Source organism: Cryptomeria japonica, unplaced genomic scaffold, assembly GCF_030272615.1.
Source record: "Cryptomeria japonica unplaced genomic scaffold, Sugi_1.0 HiC_scaffold_80, whole genome shotgun sequence".
Classification (NCBI taxonomy): domain Eukaryota; kingdom Viridiplantae; phylum Streptophyta; class Pinopsida; order Cupressales; family Cupressaceae; genus Cryptomeria; species Cryptomeria japonica.
Genome location: NW_026728902.1, coordinates 230,001 through 239,853, shown reverse-complemented (window position 1 = coordinate 239,853; position 9,853 = coordinate 230,001). Strand labels below are relative to the sequence as shown.

General features: G+C 61.1%; 2 non-coding genes across 2 annotated transcripts in view; both read left to right on the top strand.

The window, feature by feature from the left end:
* The first annotated feature begins 3,810 nt into the window (after nt 1–3,810).
* On the top strand, nt 3,811–3,929 carry LOC131864233 (5S ribosomal RNA). The gene has a single exon (XR_009363072.1). It is a non-coding gene; the product is annotated as a 5S ribosomal RNA (ribosomal RNA).
* Nucleotides 3,930–9,833: 5,904 nt separating this feature from the next.
* Nucleotides 9,834–9,853, top strand: part of LOC131864232 (5S ribosomal RNA) — a 119-nt gene continuing 99 nt past the window's right edge. The window contains exon 1 of the ribosomal RNA XR_009363071.1: nt 9,834–9,853. This exon is cut by the window's right edge and continues 99 nt beyond it. This is a non-coding gene — a ribosomal RNA (5S ribosomal RNA).

The following is a 9,853-nucleotide window of genomic DNA, read 5'->3' as shown; positions in this document are numbered from 1 at the left end:
CTCCAAAGGTGCGCACTTTTGGAGGGCACTTTTGTGCACTCCAAAGGTGCGCACTTTTGGAGGGCACTTTTCCTGCGCTCCAAAGGTGCACACCTAGGTGAGCACCTTCGACCACACCTTGTAGCACACCAAACTCTGACTTTCGACTTCATCCGCAATGCAGGGTCTTTGAGGTTGGCGCAATGCGCACAACCAGGGGAGTCGACCCATCAAACCCAACACCTCCCCTATATAAGCTATTTGTCTGATTCTCATACATGCGTAGCCTGCAGGAGCAATTAGGACATCGACCCCAACTTTCGGCTTCTAAACGAAAACAAGGTCTTTGAGGTTGGTGTAATGCGAACAACTAGGGGAGTCAACCCATCAAACCCAACACCTCCCCTATATAAGCTATTTGTCTGATTCTCATACATGTGTAGTCTACAGGAGCAATTAGGACATCGACCCCAACTTTTGACTTCTTAACGAAAACAAGGTCTTTGAGGTTGACGTAATGCGCACAACCAGGGGAGTCGACCCATCAAACCCAACACCTCCCCTATATAAGCTATTTGTCCGATTCTCATACATGTGTAGCCTACAGGAGCCATTAGGACATTGACCCCAACTTTTGACTTCTTAACGAAAACAAGGTCTTTGAGGTTGGCGTAATGCGCACAACCAAGGGAGTTGACCCATCAAACCCAACACCTCCCCTATATAAGCTATTTGTCTGATTCTCATACATGTGTAGCCTGCAACAACGATTAGGACATCCACCCCAACTTCTGAATTCGTCTGCGTTGACCGCACCAAAGGTGCACGCCTTGGTGCTCACCAAAATCCGACTTCCGACTTCTTCTGCTATGCGGGGTCTTTGAGGTTGGCGCAGTGCGCACAACCAGGGGAGTCAACCCACCGAATGCAACACCTCCCCTATATAAGCTATTTGTCTGATTCTCATACATGCGTAGACTGCAGCAATGATTAGGACATCCACCCCAACTTTTGACTTCTTAAACAAGACAGGGTCTTTGAAGTTGGTGCAGTGCACACAACCAGGGGAGTCGACCCATCAAACGCAACACCTCCCCTATATAAAGCTATTTGTCCGATTCTCATACGTGTAGTCTGCAGCAGCGATTAGGACATCGACCCCAACTTCCGAATTCGTTTGCATTGACCGCACCAAAGGTGCACGCCTTGGTGTGCACCTTGGAGTGCACTTTGGTGCTCACCTCGGTGCACACTTTGGTGTGCACCTCGGTGTGCACCAAAGGTGCGCACCTTGGAGCGCACCAAAGGTGTACACTTTGGAGCGCACCACATAGGGTCTTTGAGAGGTTGGCGCAGTGCGCACACCAAGGTGGGTGTTGAGGTGCGTGCCGAGGTGGGTGGGTGCTAGGGTGCGCTCCATGGTGGGTGCCAGGGTGGGTGCGTGCTAGGGTGGATTCCAAAGAGGGTCATAGGGTGGGTGCCAAGGTGGGTTGGTGATATAGTGGGTTCAAAGGTGGGTACTAGGGTGGGTTCCAAGGTGGGTCACAAGTTGGGTGCCAGGATGCGTGGGTGTTAGGTTGGGTGCCAAGGTGGGCTCCTGCGTGGGTGGGTGCTAGGGTGGGTTTCAAGGTGGACGCGAGGGCGGGTGCCAAGGTGGGTAACAAGTTGGGTGTTAGGATGGGTGAGTGCTAGAGTGGGTGCCAAGGTGGGTGGGTGCTAAGGTGGATGCCAAGGTGGTTCACAGGGTGGGTGGGTTCTAGGGTGAGTTCCAAGGTGGGTCACAGGTTTAGTGCTAGGGTGCGTGTCAAGGCGGGTGTCGAGGTGCCTGGGTGCTAGGGTGTGGATGCCAATGTGGGTCATAGGGTGGGTACTAGGGTGGGCTGCAATGTGGGTGCCAAGGTGGGTAACATGCTCGGTTGGTTCTAAATTGGGTGTCAGGGTGGGTGTGCACCCACCTTGCCCGAGGTGGGTGCCAAGGTGCCAGTGTGGGTGGGTGCTAAGGTGGATGCCAAGGTGGGTGAGAAGGTGGGTGATAGGTTGAGTGGTAGGATGGGTGGGTGCCAAGATGGGTCACAGGGTGGGTGCAAGGGTGGGTAGGTGCTAGGGTTGGTGTCAGGGTGGGTGGGTGCTAGGTTGGGTTCCAAGGTGGGTGCGAGGGTGAGTGTCAAGGTGGGTCACAGGTTAGGTGCTAGGATGGGTGAGTGCTAGGGTGCAAAGGTGCCAGGGTGGGTGCTAGGATGGGTCGATGCTAGGGTGAGTGGCAAGGTGGGTCCACAAGTGTCAAGGTGGGTGCCGAGGTGGGTGCCAACTTGGGTTCCAAGGTGGGTGCCAAGTGGGCGACTGCTATGGTGGATGCCAAGGTGGGTCACGGGGTGGGTGCCAAGTTGCTAGGTTGTGTTCCAAGGTGGGTGCCAACGTGGCTGCTAGGGTGCGTGGGTTAAAGGGTGTGTCACAACGTGGGTGCCAGGATGGGTGCGCACCCACACTGGCCAAGACGGGTGCAAGGTTGGGTTCCAAGCCCGGTCACAGGCTGGGTGCTAGGATGGGTGGGTGCCAAGGTGGGCACCAGGGTGGGTGCACCCACCCTGGCCAAGGTGGGTCACGGGGTGGGTCCTAGGGTGGGTAACAGGGTGGGTACTAAGGTGCGTGCCAAGGTGGGTCATGGGGTGGGTGCCAAGGTGGGCACCAGGGTGGGTGTGCACCAACCCTAGCCAGGGTAGGTCACGGGGTGGTTGTCGGGGTGGGCGTCAAGGAGCCAAGGTGGGTGGCAAGTAGCCAAGTTGCGTGCCAAGGTGGGTGTCGGGGTGGGTGCCAAGGATCCAAGGTGGGTGCCAAGGAACCAAGGTGGGTGTCTGGGTGGGTGCCGAGGTGGGAGCCAGGGTGGGTCCCAAGGTGAGTGCAAAGGTGGGTGCCAGGGTCAAGGTGAGTGCCAATGTGGGTTCCAAGGTGCCAGGGTCAGGGTGAGTGCCAATGTGGGTTCAAAGGTGCTAAGTTGGGTGCGAGGTTGGGTGCGAGGGTGGGTGGGTGCCAAGGTGTGCTAGGTGGAAGCCCGGGTGGGTCGGCATCCCATGGGTGTCGAGTTGGGTGCCTGATGGGTGCTTCTTGTCAAGTTTTAGTCGTCGGGACTCATTTCGAGCCTTAGAGGTCGTTTCTTGTCCGGTTGCCCTGTCTTCGACCTGGGAACCCAATTTTGGTCCTCGGGTCCCATTTTTTTTTGTCTCGCATCCCACTTTTGGCCTGTGGCCTTTTCGGGGTCGATTCTCGTTTTGGGCATCAGAGCATGTTTCTTCTCCTAAAACCCAATATTTGTTTATTAAGTCTCGGAACACATTTTTGTTCTCGTGGACCCATCATGGGTCTTGGAACGCATTTGTGGTCCTTGGGTCCCATTTTGCATCCCGAAACTTGTGTTTTGGTGCTTGATCCCTATTTTGGGTGCCCACCTTGCACCAAGTGCGCACCCGGGGCAAACCGAGCGCCTTGGTGCACCGGGGCAAGATCGAGCGTGCACCCGAGGCGCCCCGAACATGCACCAAGGTGCACTCGGCCCACATGTGAGCGCAGGTCGTTGCGCCCGAGGTGGTGTGTGGGCACCGCGTTGCAGACGGGACACTGCACGCACACGACGCCCCGTCCAGGTGCACGCACGTAGGCCGGGCCGGGTGCACACCCGACGCCCTAGCAAGGTGCGCGCACCCGGGCAGGGCTCACACTTGGCGAACGGGGCGCACTTCGCGAGGGAGGGTGTGCACCTCGACGGGGGTGGGTGGCCGGGGTGGATTCGCACGTGGGTCGCGGTTTGCTAAGTACACACTGCGACAAGCTCATAACGGGTGCGATCATACCAGCGTTAGTGCACCGGATCCCATCAGAACTCCGCAGTTAAGCGCGCTTGGGCCGGAGTAGTACTGGGATGGGTGACCTCCCGGGAAGTCCCGGTGTTGCACCCTTTCTTAGTTTTTCGCCGGGCGTCGCAATGCTATTTGAATAAACCTTTTGCCCGTTTGCGTTCTCGTCGGGGCCGGGCCGGGCCGGGGTGCGCTGCCCGCACTACCGCGCGCGCGGGGGGCGACACCGAGCGCGCACCCGAGGCGCCCCGAGCACACAGGCCACGGTGCAACCCGGGCGTTGTGCGCGCACCCCGGTGCGCCCGAGGTGCTGCGCGCGCACCCAGGTGAAATCGGTGTGCACCTCGGCCAGTGCGCGCTCGGTCGAGTCGCGCACGTTGGCCAAGGTGCACGGTGATGTTTCTTACTCTAAGGTTCCGCACCAGACGCCCGGGACAGGTGAGCGAAGCTGGGCGGGGCCGGGTGCGCGGCCGGGGCAGGTGCACGCAGCTGGAGAGAGCTTTGGAGCACACCAGAGGTGCGCACCTTGGAGCACACTTCGGAGCGCACCAATGATGCGCTCCATTCAAAAGTTTCCTGAAAAGGCAAAAAAAGTTGAGATTATAGAATTTCCCACTTGAGAGATTGTAAAAAAAAAAAATTTAAAATGAAGGAAACGCGGGTGCCAAGGTGTGCGCGCCCGGGTGCGCAGCCCAGCCAAGGTGTGCGCACCAAGGCGCCCACCCTGGCGAAGGTGCACGCAAGGTGCGCACCCGAGGCAAACCGGACAATTAACCCAACTTTCGACTTCGCGCGCACCTGCGCACCTTGGAGCGCACTTCGGAGCGCTCCTTGGTGCGCACCAATCTTGGGCACCTCGGAGTGCACCATGGCGCCCACCAAGGTGCGCACCCAGGGCAAACCGAGCTCCGACTTCGTGCGCACCTTGGAGCGCACGAAAGGTGCGCACCATGGCGCCCACCAAGGTGCGCAGCCCAGCCAAGGCGTGCGCACCCTGGCGAAGGTGCGCACCCGGGGCAAACCGAGCTCCGACTTCGTGCGCACCTTGGAGCGCACAAAGGGTGCGCAACCCAGCCAAGGTGTGCGCACCCCGGGCAAACCGAGCTCCGAATCGTGCGCACCTTGGAGCACACTTCGGAGCCCTCCTTGGTGCGCACCGATGTTGCGCACCTCGGAGCGCACCCGGGGAAAACAATGCAATTAACCCGACTTTCGACTTCGTGGGCACCTCGGAGCGCTCTCGGGTTCGCACCTCGGAGCACACCGAGGTGCGCACCTTTGATGCGCTGCCTTCACCAATTTCCAGAAAAGGCAAGAAAACATTGAGAAGGTGTGCGCACCGAGGTGCCCACCCTGGCGAAGGTGCACGCGAGGTGCGCACCCGGGGCAAACCGGGCTCCGACTTCGTGCACGCCATGCTGCGCACCTTGGAGGGCCATGGTGCGCACCTTGGAGCACACTTCGGAGCGCTCAATGGTGCCCAACCCAGCCAAGGTGCCCACCGCGGCGAAGGTGCACGCGAGGTGCGCACCCGGGGCAAACCGGGCTCCGACTTCGTGCACGCCGCACCTTGGAGCACACTTCGGAGCGCTCCTTGGTGCGCACCAGGGCGCGCAACCCAGCCGAGGTGCCCACCCCGGCGAAGGTGCACGCGGGGTGCGCACCCGGGGCAAACCGGGCTCCGACTTCGTGCACGCCATGGTGCCCACCGCGGCGAAGGTGCACGCGAGGTGCGCACCCGGGGCAAACCGGGCTCCGACTTCGTGCACGCCGCACCTTGGAGCACACTTCGGAGCGCTCCTTGGTGCGCACCAGGGCGCGCAACCCAGCCGAGGTGCCCACCCCGGCGAAGGTGCACGCGAGGTGCGCACCCGGGGCAAACCGGGCTCCGACTTCGTGCACGCCATGGTGCCCACCGCGGCGAAGGTGCACGCGAGGTGCGCACCCGGGGCAAACCGGGCTCCGACTTCGTGCACGCCGCACCTTGGAGCACACTTCGGAGCGCTCCTTGGTGCGCACCATGGTGCCCACCAGGGCGCGCAACCCCGCCGAAGGTGCACGCGAGGTGCGCACCCGGGGCAAACCGGGCTCCGACTTCGTGCACGCCGCACCTTGGAGCACACTTCGGAGCGCTCCTTGGTGCGCACCAGGGCGCGCAACCCCGCCGAAGGTGCACGCGAGGTGCGCACCCGGGGCAAACCGGGCTCCGACTTCGTGCACGCCATGGTGCGCACCAGGGTGCCCACCGCGGCGAAGGTGCGCACCCGGGGCAAACCGGGCTCCGACTTCGTGCACGCCGCACCTTGGAGCACACTTCGGAGCGCTCCTTGGTGCGCACCAGGGCGCGCAACCCAGCCGAGGTGCCCACCCCGGCGAAGGTGCACGCGAGGTGCGCACCCGGGGCAAACCGGGCTCCGACTTCGTGCACGCCATGGTGCCCACCGCGGCGAAGGTGCGCACCCGGGGCAAACCGGGCTAGGACTTCGTGCACGCCGCACCTTGGAGCACACTTCGGAGCGCTCCTTGGTGCGCACCATGGTGCCCACCAGGCCGCGCAACCCAGCCAAGGTGTGCGCACCAAGGTGCACGCGAGGTGCGCACCCGGGGCAAACCGGGGTCCGGCTTCGTGCACGCCGCACCTTGGAGCACACATCGGGGCGCTCCCGGGTTCGCACCGGCGTTGCGCACCGTGGTGGGCACCTCGGAGCGCACCGTGGTGGGCACCTCGGAGCACACCAAGGTGGGCAGCGAGGTGCGCACCTTTGATGCGATGCCTTCACTAATTTCCATAAAAGGCAAAAGAAAACGAGATTTTAAAATTTCCGTTTTGAAAGATAGTGAGAAAAAGGGAATGCTGGTGCCATCTTGAGCCCGCCCTGGTGCGCAGCCCAGCCAAGGTGTGCGCACCAAGGTGCCCACCCTGGCGAAGGTGCGCGCCCGGGCAATTAACCCAACTTCCAACTTCGCGCGCGCCAGGGTGGGAGCGCACCCAACAACCGGGCCTGGGAAGAGCCAATGCGAGAAACCCCACCAAACGCTCTGACAAAAAAAGAGGGGGCGCTCCAGTAACCCCGCTTCGGAGCGCACCCTGGGCAAACCCAGCGAGGGTGCCCACCCCGGCCAAGGTGCAGGCGAGGTGCGCACCCGGGGCAAACCGGGCTCCGACAACGTGCACGCCGCACCTTGGAGCACACTTCGTAGCGCTCCCGGGTGCGCACCTCAGAGCACACCAAGGTGGGCAGCGAGGTGCGCACCTTTGATGCGCTGCCTTCACTAATTTCCAGAAAAGGCAAAAAAAAGAGGAGATTTTAAAATTTCCGTTTTGAAAGATAGTGAAAAAAACGGAACGCGGGTGCCATCTTGAGCCCGCCCTGGTGCACAGCCCAGGTAAGGTGCCCACCCTGGCAAAGGTGCGCACCCGGGCAATTAACCCTACTTCCGACTTCGTGCGCGCCAGGGTGGCAACCGGGCCTGGGAAGAGCCAATGCGAGAAACCCCACCAAACGCTCCGACAAAAAAAGAGGCGGCGCTCCAATAACCCCGCTTCGGAGCGCAGCCGGGGCAAACCCAGCCAAGGTGCCCACCCCGACGAAGGTGCACGCGAGGTGCGCACCCGGGGCAAACCGGGCTCCGACAACGTGCACGCAGCACCTTGGAGCACACTTCGAAGCACTCCCGGGTGCCCACCGGCGTTGCGCACCGTGGTGGGCAGCGAGGTGCGCACCTTTGATGCGCTGCCTTCACTAATTTCCAGAAAAGGCAAAAAAAAATGAGATTTTAAAATTTCCGTTTTGAAAGATAGTGAAAAAAACGGAACGCGGGTGCCATCTTGAGCCCGCCCTGGTGCGCAGCCCAGGCAAGGCATGCGCACCAAGGTGCCCACCCGCGGTGCACGCCCGGGGCAAACCGGGCTCCGACTTCGTGCAGGCCGCACCTTGGAGCACACTTCGGAGCGCTCCTTGGTGCGCACCATGGTGCCCACCAGGGCGCACCCGGGGCAAACCGGGCTCCGACTTCGTGCACGCCGCACCTTGGAGCACACATCGGAGCGCTCCCAGGTTCGCACCAGCGTTGCGCACCTTTGATGCGCTGCCTTCACTAATTTCCAGAAAAGGCAAAAAAAAACGATATTTTAAAATTTCCGTTCTGAAAGATAGTGAAAAAAACGGAACGCGGGTGCCATCTTGAGCCCTTCCTGGTGCGCAGCCCAGGCAAGTTGTGCGCACCAAGGTGCCCACCCTGGCGGAGGTGCGCGCCCGGGGCAAACCGGGCTCCGACTTCGTGCACTGCATGGTGCCCACCAAGGCGCGCAACCCAGCCAAGGTGCCCACCGCAGCGAAGGTGCACGCGAGGTGCGCACCCGAGGTGCACACCCGGGGCAAACCGAGCTCCGACTTCGTGCACGCCGCACCTTGGAGCACACTTCAGAGCGCTCCTTGGTGCGCACCAGGGCGCGCAACCCAGCCAAGGTGCTCACCCCGGCGAAGGTGCACGCGAGGTGCGCACCCGGGGCAAGCCGGGCTCGGACTTCGTGCACGCCGCACCTTGGAGCACACATCGGAGCGCTCCCGGGTTCGCACCAGCATTGCGCACCTTTGATGCGCTGCCTTCACTAATTTCCAGAAAAGGCAAAAAAAAAAAAAAAACGAGATTTTAAAATTTCCGTTTTGAAAGATAGTGAAAAAAACGGAACGCGGGTGCCATCTTGAGCCCGCCCTGGTGTGCAGCCCAGGCAAGTTGTGCGCACCAAGGCACCCACCCTGGCCAAGGTGGGTCACGGGGTGGGTCCTAGGGTGGGTAACGGGGTGGGTACTAAGGTGCGTGCCAAGGTGGGTCATGGGGTGGGTGCCAAGGTGGGCACCAGGGTGGGTGTGCACCAACCCTAGCCAGGGTAGGTCACGGGGTGGTTGTCGGGGTGGGCGTCAAGGAGCCAAGGTGGGTGGCAAGTAGCCAAGTTGCGTGCCAAGGTGGGTGTCGGGGTGGGTGCCAAGGATCCAAGGTGGGTGCCAAGGAACCAAGGTGGGTGTCTGGGTGGGTGCCGAGGTGGGAGCCAGGGTGGGTCCCAAGGTGAGTGCAAAGGTGGGTGCCAGGGTCAAGGTGAGTGCCAATGTGGGTTCCAAGGTGCCAGGGTCAGGGTGAGTGCCAATGTGGGTTCAAAGGTGCTAAGTTGGGTGCGAGGTTGGGTGCGAGGGTGGGTGGGTGCCAAGGTGTGCTAGGTGGAAGCCCGGGTGGGTCGGCATCCCATGGGTGTCGAGTTGGGTGCCTGATGGGTGCTTCTTGTCAAGTTTTAGTCGTCGGGACTCATTTCGAGCCTTAGAGGTCGTTTCTTGTCCGGTTGCCCTGTCTTCGACCTGGGAACCCAATTTTGGTCCTCGGGTCCCATTTTTTTTTGTCTCGCATCCCACTTTTGGCCTGTGGCCTTTTCGGGGTCGATTCTCGTTTTGGGCATCAGAGCATGTTTCTTCTCCTAAAACCCAATATTTGTTTATTAAGTCTCGGAACACATTTTTGTTCTCGTGGACCCATCATGGGTCTTGGAACGCATTTGTGGTCCTTGGGTCCCATTTTGCATCCCGAAACTTGTGTTTTGGTGCTTGATCCCTATTTTGGGTGCCCACCTTGCACCAAGTGCGCACCCGGGGCAAACCGAGCGCCTTGGTGCACCGGGGCAAGATCGAGCGTGCACCCGAGGCGCCCCGAACATGCACCAAGGTGCACTCGGCCCACATGTGAGCGCAGGTCGTTGCGCCCGAGGTGGTGTGTGGGCACCGCGTTGCAGACGGGACACTGCACGCACACGACGCCCCGTCCAGGTGCACGCACGTAGGCCGGGCCGGGTGCACACCCGACGCCCTAGCAAGGTGCGCGCACCCGGGCAGGGCTCACACTTGGCGAACGGGGCGCACTTCGCGAGGGAGGGTGTGCACCTCGACGGGGGTGGGTGGCCGGGGTGGATTCGCACGTGGGTCGCGGTTTGCTAAGTACACACTGCGACAAGCTCATAACGGGTGCGATCATACCAGCGT